General features: G+C 37.5%; 1 protein-coding gene across 3 annotated transcripts in view; it reads left to right on the top strand.

The window, feature by feature from the left end:
* Positions 1-13184, top strand: part of CARPA (Carbonic anhydrase-related protein A) — a 180583-nt gene that overhangs the window by 160891 nt on the left and 6508 nt on the right. The gene's annotated exons all lie outside the window — the stretch shown is intronic.

The raw sequence follows: 13184 nt of genomic DNA, 5'->3' as shown, positions 1-13184 counted from the left end.
CTCCTTTGTAGTTTAGTGTTATTACTTAACTAGCGTTAAAATCAAGTTTAGTTCTAAACCCTTTAATTTTATCGTTTGAATTTTAATCAATTGAACCTTTGTTTCTACATTAATTTAATTCTAATTCTTGCTACTTTATTATTAATTATATGAGTAAATACAAATAATGTACGCTATCGTATTTCTGAGTAAATAACGTTATAATTGGCGAACAGCATATTTACAAAAGTAAATCGCGCGTGTCGTGTTTAAACGTTGCTCTATTATTTCCTTAAACAACCAAAAATTTATGAAACATTATACAAGAAATACGTACTTAATTTTATTATGGAAAATTTGATTTTCGAAATAAGAGTTTGAGAGTAAATTTAATGCATTCTACATTTTTGCAAAATTGCATCGGCATTTTTATTTTTTCATTTTTTTCAATGCCATTGAATGCATCTGGTTATTGATGTCGGACGTATCAAGCGATGTGTAATAATTATCTATTCGTGATCGCTCTCCCATTGGTGCTTTTTATGGTGTACGTCGGGCGAAGCGACGTAACGACAGACGACGTAACTACGCCGTATTGTGTCACCGGAACGTAAATCCTGAACAAGCTGTGCAGCAGCTCGATACTAATTTCCTACAATACCCTGGCTAAATGCATCATTGAAATCGTCTCGACGTACTCCACATCGAAGAAACTTGATAGATATATGATGCATATAAGAGATAGAACTTTAAAAAATAACGAGATCTGAATGTTTCATATAAAGCGAGAGAGAGAGAGAAATTGTCTTTAAAATGCCTCTACAAAAAATATCCTAAAAAAGAAAAAAGATGTTTATCTTTAGACTATTTTATAGAAATAGATCTACAACACTTGGCATTTTGCATGAACACATCGCTGTATTGATATAAAAGTGACACATCATAAAATGAGTAATTTTTTTCAGTAAAGCACAGTAAAAATATCTTGAATATGTTAAATACATTACTTTAAACTAAGAAGCGCCAATAACGGTCTGAACGTTAAAATGTTGAACTATTTTAAATTAATTTTTAAATGAATTAATTTCAGAAATTATAATTGCGTGCCGATATGGTTATCGAACTTTCAACGCAATCAAATCTGAAATATTAATAATCCCCCCAAAAATTCCCAACTTAAAAACTGTAATAAACTTATTGCGAAAAATAATGCCTCGGGTGGGAGTCGAACCCGGATCTCTTGCATTCCGTGCGAGCTAAGCCTTTAGACTACCGAGACCTTAGTATTATTCTTCGCAATAATCGATATGTATAGAGAGTTACGCATTTTCGGCGAGCGTGTATAAACAATAATAAGATTGGAAAACCGCTTATGTTAAATACATTACTTTAAACTAAGAAGTGCCAATAACGGTCTGAACGTTAAGATGTTGAACTATTTTAAATTCATTTTTAAATGAATTAATTTCAGAAATTATTCTTGAATTTCAGAAATTAATCTTGAATATGTGTTAAAACGGGTCCATTCAAGTCCTTATTAAAATTTTGGGTTGAATTTTTAACATATCCGAGTTAATTTAACATAATGTGATAAAATGTTATTTGAATATTTTGTGTTAAATTGATATTCAACATTTGTTAGTGTTAAAACAATTTATAAATAAATGAACAAGTAATATAGAAATAATGTATTCTAAAACGTAAGTTCTAAGATAATCGAATAAAATAGGATCGGAGATATTCGAATATATTGGAGTATCAAATACAGGAGAAAGTTTGCTTGAGCTATAAAAAGGATTTAATATCGAAATTCTTAATTCGTTCAAGGTCGCCTGAAAATTCTGAAAGGCGAGGCTGCAATTAATGACTTTTCTTTAAAAGACTAGTCTGCAAAGAGTGCGGTGCGGAATCAGGCATGCGGTTTCGCGTCGCGATGGATACGCGCTTCACGCATTGGGTACTCCCGGTAAGTTTTAGACGGAAAGTTGGTCAAATGCTGCAGTCCGTTGGAGAAACCGTGGGTAATAAATAAAACGCCGTGGGGATGAGGAAAGAGTTTTATCCGGCGATACCCGGATGAAGCTCAGAGGGACGACGGCGGTGGCGGCAGCAACGGTTGTAGCGAATAGCACTCGAGTCGAGAGTGAAAAGTCGAGAGCGAGGCCTCTACGAGGAGGGAAAAGACGAAGAGGACGAAATGACTCTCTTAAGATAACGAGTCACTTCCTCGACCCACCGAGTATTCGCGCCAATAAACGCGTCGCTGTAGAATAAAATGAAAAGTACCCCTTTCTCTATAATCTTAAGTTGGAATTTGTAAAAAAACGATGAGTTATCATATTCGGTTGGATAAATACTGGATGTTACCTTTTCGGAGCTATTTTTAAACATATTTAATAACTCTTTCTTTTTCTCTCTTTCTCTCTCTCTCTCTCTCATGTTTTTTAAAATATATAGAGTTGTACTAATCCAATTTGTAACTGAATAATTTTTCGAAGGACAATATCCTGAAAGTCATCCTTTTTTCGCGTAAAAAACTCGTATACATACAAATAATTATCGCAGAGATCGTTTGTATCGTAATAGGAGGATTATAAATACGTGTTCCATTGAGAATGACAAAAAGTAAAAGAAGTAGCAGTGAGTATGAATAACGAGGAAGCGTTTTAGTGGAGAGCAAGAGTAATGAAGAAAATGCGAACCGACGGTGTAAATTACTTACAGTAATGCTTTCTCGTGCATCGAAGTAAGCAAAACAATGCTACTAGACAACTAGTTAATAAATTTCCGGCTTTCTAATTACCATAGAGTAATTAGTATATTTTAAAAAAAAAAAGTAATCATTGAGTTCCGTCTTTCTTTTTTATAAGTAATTATCATTTAAAATAGTAAATACTGCGTGTCGTGTTACATTAAATATTTATCTGCATCTCGATTTTGTCACAATTATGAATTTTGAGAGAGAGAGAGAGAGAGAGAGAGAGAGAAGGCTCAATTTTCAATATTTAAGAGTGAGATTTCACTCTTCAAAGTGAGATTTACCTAAAAGTTTTAGAGAATTTCATTATATACGATTACTGCAACATTCACATAATATCATGCAAGTTATGGTCTATTGAATTATGTTAAATACTGAAGCGGAAGAAAATTGTAGCGTTGTATCAAAGCACCGATAATACACGCGTTATGCCATGAACGTGAATTGAGTCTATAGGTACCGGGTGCGTTTATATCATCGCGATCCGTCCGCGATTTTTCATAACTTGTCTCGACGAATTAACGCCCGTCAGAGCCTCGTTACGATATTAAAATTAAATGGATGGCGCGCATAATGGATTATAACGCTCGCGCCGCTGCGTCAAGAACGGCGCGAGCGCGATCCACCGTTTTGATGTATCGCGCCACGACTTACGGACGCAAATTGCACCCGACGTAAAATCGAAATATGACTCTCTCTTCCACGCGCGCGCTTTCTTTCTCCCTTCTGCCTTTCTCCTCGCCCGCGGATTCCATCGGCGCAACGAACTTCCTCCCGCGATTTGCATCCGCGTATCCGCCGCGCCGTCGAGAGAGCGCCGAGCAAGAAAGCGCCTCTCGTTCCTCCGTTCAACTTGCGTGGCATAATTCTGCAAATGCCACGGCTGGTTGCATTGCTCGACGAGGAAGAAAATAAACTTTACAGCCAAGTATTCTCGAGGGTGGCAGAGGATGGGACGTATGCCGGCAAAGAGAAGGATGGAAGGACCATCGATGCGCTTCCTCGGTGTGCTTCCTAGTAGGATTTCAGATACCGCCCTCCCACAATCATTCCCCTTCAGTCGTGTGTCCATATAAGGGCGTTCGGTGTCTCTTCGGCTAAACGATTCGACCTGGAAGCGTGCCTGGCGCTTTTTACACGGTTAACACGATCAACGATGGACGCACGAAGGGGAAGAGAGGGACATGGGGTCGATTTACAAGGTACGGCGATGTCACATACTCCGGCCGGTCTGGTGTGTGCATAAATCTGTATGTACGTCCGGGCACGGCTATATGTGTGTATTTTAATCAATACCCTGTTGACACCGCGACCAGGGAACATAAATCATAAGACAATGGAAAATGGCGCGAGGGGAGGAGGAGTTACAGCGGGATCTAAGTATTCCATTGTCGTGTACGTGCCGAGACAGGTACGTTGCATATACAGTGGCCCACAATAGTTCGCCTATGCCATCGTGAAATTTATTTAACTCAAGCCTTTCATCAGCTAAACATGTTTTTGTACAGAACGCTCGCGTGCAAGTCGCTCGCCAATGAACGAAACTGCGCGAAGCAACGTTTTGAAGGGATTTTTGTTTAATACGACACAATATCGAGATCGCTCTCGAATTATTAAAGATTGTGAAAGACATTTTTAACCTTTCGGTGTCATTCTTATTATCACGTTCCTCAGATTTTCTTTTACTTCATATGCTACTTATATTTGTTTTTTATTAATAAGGAAACACAAACATTATAAGCTACATTATATGTAAAAATTAACTCATTTTTTGGGATCCAATTTTCTATATTATTAGTGTGACATGTAAAAAAATGCACCAAAAATAAATATTTAATATAAAAATTTCCATTCATATATGTTAAAAAAATTTGTTACATATGTGACAATCTTGCGTTTCGCGGGTTTTCTCCGTGTTTAGATCCATTCTTGGAATGCCAACGTTTCGTGAACCTTGCAGTTCACTTCATCAGGGCGAGGAGCAGCCTGATACTAAGCTGTTCCCCCGGGTCGTTCCTTTTATATTACGCTGCTTGTGTGGGGGGGAGGAGGGGGGAGAAAATTTGTTACATATTTATTTTTATGCAATATTTTTACACAATACCTGTGTGGTAAATACGTGACAAACGATATGAAGTGGCACACACACACATCAAAAGATTAAGAATTTTATCGAATTAAATTGAAGCGATAAATTATATGAAATTTCTTCGCGGTAAGCATAATATGTATTAAGCAACACGTGTATTAATATTTAAATTTATTTAACAGCTCAGATGTAAGGTAAACGTTTTAATAATATTTCTACGACAATACAATTGCGAGAAAGTAAGGACCTTTTCATTTATCCGTGCACAATGTCCATTGCGAAATTGATTTCACCCGGCATCATTAATAATAATGTCACACTGATGTCTCTGCCAAATCGATTTCGGGAGTAATACGTTTTTAAACCTTGATCAATAATGCGTATGACGTAATTAACGGTGATTACGACTAGCGCAGATGGATTGGAAAAGCACAATGAAAAATGTCAATGCGTCGAATATTTTTGGAACGTATCATTTATTCGCACGTAATTTTCGTAAAACTGAATAAATTTTATATATCATAATTAGTAATTTTTATTATACAACTGCATTCTTTAAATTGTTGCATCAAATTTACATTGAACGAATTGTTGAACAGGGTATGCCCATTACTTTGAATTTTATACAGTAATAATTTCCAGTCGATAAATGAGTATTCGCACATATTTCATTACGCCCCTGTGATATATTTTAATATATCATGCTTGGAATATTTGGCAAGAATAAATGTAAATTATTTTATAATTGCGATGAGGCAAAAAAGAAAAGATAATTTTGAATTAACGAAGTATTTCTCACGTGCGAACATGTAATATTTAAAATGAATTTTTTGACAAAAATAAAGTCTTTAGTCTCTAAGATGTCTATGGTGATATTCAAAGAGATTCTCCACCTCTCTCCATGAGACATCTCAGACATCTATATTTACGATATCACGATGTCAATTAGGCAGCTAATGAACACACGTAATTAGGACTAATGTATGTTTTCAGTGTCCATATTACGGAAAATTTTCTCCTTCCTACTTATATCTTCATTTTCTTTACTTCGTAATTATCATCAGTTGCCATGTGTGAGACCATATCGATCGATGAATTAAAACGCACTGATTTAGACGATCGTCATATATACACGAAAGGGATGCTTCTACGTTGCCAGTGTAGTAACTCAAATAACGAGGAAGTAAGCGAGTGGGACGAAGCCTCTAGTATACCGAAGGAATATTCGCAGCCTCACAGTGTACAGTAGTGTACACACACATACATCCCTGGCCTTTACTCCGCGTGCATCCCCGTTACAACCCTGCCGAGCTGTACACCGCCCGGCGAATGCCTACGTATCTACGAAATGTAGATAATAGATGAAATATTTGCGCGGTATGCGTGGTATTAAACCGACAACCCTGAAATTGTATTTTATAGCTATCCCTGCTACCAACGGGCCCACTCGCGCAACCCCTTCAGAATCCTGACTCTCCCCTCTGCTACCCCGATGTACCCAGGTTGCATGCCGCTCTCACCTCTCCCCCCCCTCTTCCTTGTGCACAGCTGCACAATCATATACACAACGTCGCAATACGGCAGGGTAGCAAAACCGCCCCTTTCTATCTCTCGACTATCTACACCCACCCTCCACCACCGACCCTCCAGACGTGGCATTTCGCCATATAACGAAACGCCAGAAACCAGTTTGCGGATCCGGCCGTCGGGAGGCGCGAGATATCTCTCACCCAATGCGTTTCTATCTTTTGGGGGTTGCATCCCCCTTCGATGTGGCCCCGTCGCGTCGCGCCGCGGGCCAGCGTTGCGTTTCTTCTTCTATTTTTCTTCTCTTTCGTTTCTCCCGTGTCTCTACCCTACGCGCGATCTCCCTAGTCGATAGAAATATTTTCCGTGGCTACGAGGATTGGAGGTGGTGAATTTATCACGGTGACAGACCATCCTCTCTCACTCTACGCCGAGAGAGCAATCCTCCTTTTTCGGGTTTTTTTTCCGCTCACAGCGAGGGCAACCGCGGATACAAGCTTTGTCGATGCGATTCGAAAATATCGAAAAAGGTGATTTTAAACATTATTTGACGCCACGTGATTCTCGGAAAAAAAAAGAAAAATAGGCTTTGATATACAGTCGACACTCCTATTATTCGCGGATTTGCTATTCGCGGTCGACATATTTGTGACTACATTTCTTTATTTGCGATAGATATTTCAATATTCTCGCACATAAATCATTCTACACGCTATTGCATTTTGATTAGTGCTGTCTTTTTCACAACAAGGATATTTTCTTTATTGATTACACACAGAATTATAAATCCTTTTTTTATACTCTTAAAATATAGACAATACGTAATATGCGAATTGAACGATTTTATATCAAAAACGAAAAAGTTGGAAATTTATTATCAGCTTCTAGCGTCGATTCGTAACAACATCTGCTTTATATAAAAGTTTTATACTTTATATGTTAAAACAATTTAGTCCGCTCTAGAAATTACATGAACGAACACTGTATTTTTAGAAATGAGTTAGAAACTTTAGTATAAGAGAAAAGTATACCTGAAAATTTTGTGCATGCGATATTGATATAGTAAACACAATATATCATACATACTCTACATCATAAATAAAAAGAATGGTCTTCTTTCTTAGATTTTTTGTTTAAGTAAATTTTTCTTAGAATATTATATACTACCGTATATTTAATCATTTCATATTCGTGAATTCCGTATTCGCGGCAGTTGTTGGGTACATAACTTCGATTATATATACACACGATCATATATAACTCTCACGAATAAGGAGCTGTATCATAATGTAAGAAAAGAGGTGTAACATTGTGCATAATGACGGTAGCAATACTGGAAACAGCCAATCAAATTTGAGCCCAAACGCACTTTCCATAGGTATAACCATAAGTTTATTTTTTATTCTTGTACTAGACTGCACTAGAATTTTTCGTCTTGCTTTTACAAAATTTCAAATATATTTTATTTTAAGTATAGAAAATGCACATTAATTCTTGAAAAAAAAAAATAAACATTATGATATAAAACTAAATATTTTTTCAGTGTAGGGATTTTATTGCAACAGGCAAACAAATTTAAGATCAAATGCACTCTCCAAGAATTTTCCGTCTTTTACAAAATTTCAAATTTATTTTATTTTAAATATAGAAAATGCACATTAATTCTTGAAAAAAAAAAATAAACATTATGATATAAAACTAAATATTTTTTCAGTGTAGGAATTTTACTGCACAGGCAAACAAATTTAAGATCAAATGCACTCTCCAACAGCGCATCCAGAGGAATGCTGCATTTGTCTTATTACATCATGAACTATATTAAAAAATTTTTTTAAACGTTGTTTGCAGTGAGCGAAGTAAATGTTGTCAAGTAAGTGATTTTTGCAAAAATAAACTCTGATATATTAAAATCGCATTGCGCATTAACGCCATATCTTCTGGATTATAATTGACGCTCACAGATATCTATATCGCAATGTGTGTGTGTTTAATTGATTAAATATGACATATTTTATAGCGGCATACATTACAAATAATGATACGAAAATCGTATACATTGGTCGGCGCAGTGGGTGTAGTTGCGTGGTTTTATACAGACGTTATTATTTATTGATATGTTGCTGCGCATCTCCGTAAAGCTCTCAAAACATATCGGAGCTGCTACACATACTTCGAATATACTATGATGCTTACCTTGCCTTCAAATCGATTCGAGAGCATAGTTATGAATAAATATGCAGCAAATATTTAGGTTCAAGTTACAGGTTCTGCACGCGTAAATAATGATAAATGTAATAAGTATCCAATAAAAAAAAAATGTGTTTGAAAGGAAAATATTCTCGCCTATTATAAAAAGAGACAAACAAATAGAGAAAAGCAGAATTTTTTAATTTTAATAATTAAGTATTTTATTAATTTAACAGAAAAGAATTATTTGGTAATTCTGATAAGAATTCTGATTCGTCCATTTTTTGATAGATATTGATTGAATGTATCAAATTTCTAATGCAATCAGATCCTTTTTCAGTGTAATGTTCAATTCAGTAACGAGCTTGCAACTCAACTGTCACATATCTTAATTCAAATCGTCGTTAAAATCACGTGTCTTCATTTTTTGTCATTACTTCAATATTTTTATGACTTTTATTAAATCCTCTCATATATATAGCCGTCCTGCATTTGTGCCGAGTTGGCGCACTAATTGAGGGTAAACAGCAAAATGATCGTTTCGTCTCTTCCCCTCGCTCCCTCGGTCAGGATGATATAAGACAGAATAAACTGCTGGAGAGCTTGGCCAGTATCAAACCGAGAATTATTCACTCGGCAAACAGGAATCTCGTTTCGAGACATCGAGCGGCGACCTTAATGGACGAAGCGAAATCGACGAGTGTCTCGTGTATCAAACAATACACACACACATATACATATGTATACAGGATACATATATGAGTCTATGTTCGTGACGTGCGTCGAAGATGTTCTTATATTGGGATTATCGCCGCTGTCATCATCATTATTCCGTCGGTGTGTGCTGGCGCCATTAGGCACGGTCAATTTTCCTAAGAGCACCTCACGTTATCCCCGACGATATTCGACTTCCACGCAACGAACCGGCCGCGTGTTATGCGTGTATTTCCCTCTACGGAAATATCTGCGACCGGCCACCCCGGGCCCGTTCGATAGCGGATAATGGTGCGTCGGCACGGATTTGCGTCGACCATGAATTATTAAACGAGGACGTGTTGTATCGCTTTTCATGCCAAAAATCGCTGTTTTTTCCCCATGAGAAGAGTCTGTGTTATTATACGAGGCGTCCAGTAAATTGCGACGCGACTGACGAAGAATGAGTTTCTCCCGAAAAAAAAACAAGAAATGTGAAACGAGTTATTTCAACCGGTTACATTGTTTGCGAGAAATACCAATTATTGACACGAGCGAGTTGTGTTTCTATTTGACCACATTTGATTAGATATACACGCAAGAGTTATTTCGATAAAGCGGAGCTTTTCAAAGTAGTCAATTAGTTCCAAGTGACTCTCACCACAGAAATTCAATTTATTCAAAATTTATGAGGCATATCGAAAGAGTCAAATTCTGAAAAAAATCGCGATGATGCAGCTTTTATCAAATTTCTCTGGAAAAATCCATTCCAATTTTTGTCAAAACGAAAATGCAGGAAAATAATTATTCCTGCGATAATTCCGGGGTCTGATAGATCTCCGCCCTTCTTACAGTGCAGCTCTCCACAATGCATAATACAACTGCGTTTTGCCTCGTTTAATCGCGCCTGTGTGCGCGAACGTATCAATAGCAGCGGCTCCCGCAGACGCTCGAAGCGCGGCGAAGCGATCTCGTAGCCGGCGGTCTTTTCTCAGGCTCGCTCTTCTCCCTTTCCCGGGGAAGGAGTTAATGCATTTCATTAATCACTAGGAGGACCCTTCCCACCTTCGCCCGTCCATCCCGGTCCTTCTCCGTCTCGCCTCGTTGCTGCAGTACGAAGCAGTTGATATTTCCCCATTCTTCGGCGCCCCGTTATTATTACTTGTCATCTCGCCGGATTTCTTTCTCCTCGCTCCCTCCCTCAAGCTCTATTTATCCCCCATCCGGTGCTTGTACGCTGACCTCGTTCGTCGGAGAGAGGGAGATGAAATCAGGACGCGACGATGAATAAAAATAAAATGCATACGCATGGGCGTGAGATACGACCGATACATGTCGACGTGGAAAGATAACGCCAAATGGCGAACGGGGGAGTAACATGGGGATGGTCTACGACTGGCGTCCTTCTCAAGAAGAACTTGACGGCTTCTACTTTTTGCGCTCGGAGTTCCTGAATGTCGGCGTCCTAAGAATATCTCTGCACGAAAGAGGAAACGACTGCAGAGGGGGCAGGAGGAACGAGGGATGCCATCGGAAGCCGGCGCGAGCGCTCGGGGGTGAAGGATCGTTCTCTGTACGAGGCAAAACGGCAGCTCCCTTGTGCCGGATCTGCCATTTGCGAGAACGCGTTCGCCCATCTTTAATGTCACGGACTCAATACGAGAAATAGACGGCCGTATATAGAGCGACATTTTGATGAAGCGCTCGCTTCCCTGTCGCGGTTACTACCGACGGGTTTTCGTCGTCATAGAGGCGAAATCGTCGTTGCGTTACGTTACTACTTCAAACGGACTCGTTAGGATGGTTAGATGCACTTAAAGTGTTTCCGTTGTGCTGCGAAGCGATTTGCTCTACATCAACTCTCAAATTCGTCAACCATTGTGCTCACGACTGATACTTCAACTCCTTTGATCCTATCATTCGCATTTGATTCTTTACAGTTATATTCTGATTACAAAACAAATACATACAGTAAATATATCAATTTCACAGTTGAAAAATTTGTGTTAAAAACATATTATGTGTCCTAGATGGTCCATTCATCCAACTCTTAATTAATTTAATACAAAATAAATCTATTACACAGAAAAAAAAGACTTCTTAAATCAATCATATATGCTCATATGTAGGCAAAGATATTGTAATCTTGCTTCAAAAATTTGTCTTGATTTGATTGAATTTCTATTAATGTAAGATTTTTTTATTGAGAACAAGTCTTGAATTGAGTGCAAAGTAATATTTGCATCAATATAAGTTCAACCAAATCAAGATTAAAATCTTTGAGGCAAGATTACAATATCTTTTTGCTTACATATGAGCATATTATGGTTCATTTAAGATAATAGTTCTGTGTAGAGAATGTAACACAAACATTACGCAAAATTAACATAAAAATCTAACATTTTAACACAAATTGAAAACAAATATAGAAATATACATTATTATGTATATATATATATTTCCATGCATTGTTAAATTTATAATTATATCCAATTTGAATTATTTTTAATCATTTCTGCAGGTCGCTATTGCTCCTCAATATGTCGTTAATTTAATTGAAATAATGTAGTTAAACAATTTAACTGAAAAATGTATTACATTTGCTTTAAATTTATTATTTACTAAATGCATACGTTAATATGGACGTTGTTTACTTTGAAACTAACTACAGAAATGAATTGATTGTATTTTGATAGAAAGTTAAAAATGACAAAACGTTATTTAACTCGAAGCATTAGGTTATCATTGCTCTTTTGATATCTGACAGTGCGCGGTTTGTATAAATTTAACTATATTCCATGTAATACAAGTAAAAGGTAGATTGTGTCCGTTTGTGAGAGAAGGTTCGCGACGACGACGGTGATGAAGGTGGCATCACGGACTCGATGCGAGAAATAGATGCAATATACACAGAGTCCGTGTTTAGACGTTAGCTATATAGGACCGTGCTATCATGGATTATATGTATCCCTTTATTTGTAGATAAACTAGCGCGCTGGCGTGTGTACAAACGGTTCAGGCCGGATTTTCATCTCGTCCACGATCGAGATTCGGGTAATCTTATGAACATTCGAAATATATACACGGTGAGATACTACCGTTTACCTATTTTTTTTTCAAGCAACTTCTAAAAAGCTCTTAATTGAACGATCGACTTGGCAAGATTAATTCTCGCCGGCCGATATAAGAGACATTGCGTGGGAAGGGAAGGAGACATCGACAGCTCGAATCGAAGATTCGCACGATGAAACTGCGCGGCAACATACCTCCTGATAAATACGATCCCCGGCATGAGCGCGCGCACTGTTCCGAGCAAAAGATTTATTTTCACCGCACATTCTGAAATGATGACCTTTTACGCTGGATTTCGCCCCACGCGCGTAGGAAAGATACAAATCACTTCTGGACGTTTGGCGGTTACAGACGGGGTGCATCCTACCGTATATACACTCGAAACCCATCGCTCGCTCTCTTCAAGAGCAAATTCCGTCGACACATACAGCCTTGGCCAAAAATATTAGGCAACTTATTGATCATTATTTAAAGTTTTAGCTTAGAAATTGATTTATGACATACTAAGAAAAATTTTTGGCATTTGTAACTATAATTACTTGATACTGTAGTTACGATTATTATCGCTACAATGTTAGTAATGATATATGTAGTTACTATTACTAACATTGTAGCTATAATAATCATTATTATAGTAATATGTAATGTAGTTACAAGTACCCCCCCTCAAATTTTTTCTCTCAATATATTTGCTGCAAATTATCTTTTATTTCCAGAACCCTTTATACTTAAGTAAAATGTCATTATACATAACCACTAATAGGTAACAATACAGATAAAAGAATTTTAAGTAAATGAAAAAATATAGGTGCCTGATATTTTTGACCAAGGCTGTATCTCGAATGGCTGGTGATCTCCGAAATTCATTTCGCACGACGC

The sequence above is a fragment of the Mycetomoellerius zeteki genome, unplaced genomic scaffold, assembly GCF_001594055.1.
Source record: "Mycetomoellerius zeteki isolate Tzet28-1 unplaced genomic scaffold, Tzet1.0 scaffold51, whole genome shotgun sequence".
Classification (NCBI taxonomy): domain Eukaryota; kingdom Metazoa; phylum Arthropoda; class Insecta; order Hymenoptera; family Formicidae; genus Mycetomoellerius; species Mycetomoellerius zeteki.
This window is presented reverse-complemented; position numbering and strand designations above follow the sequence as displayed.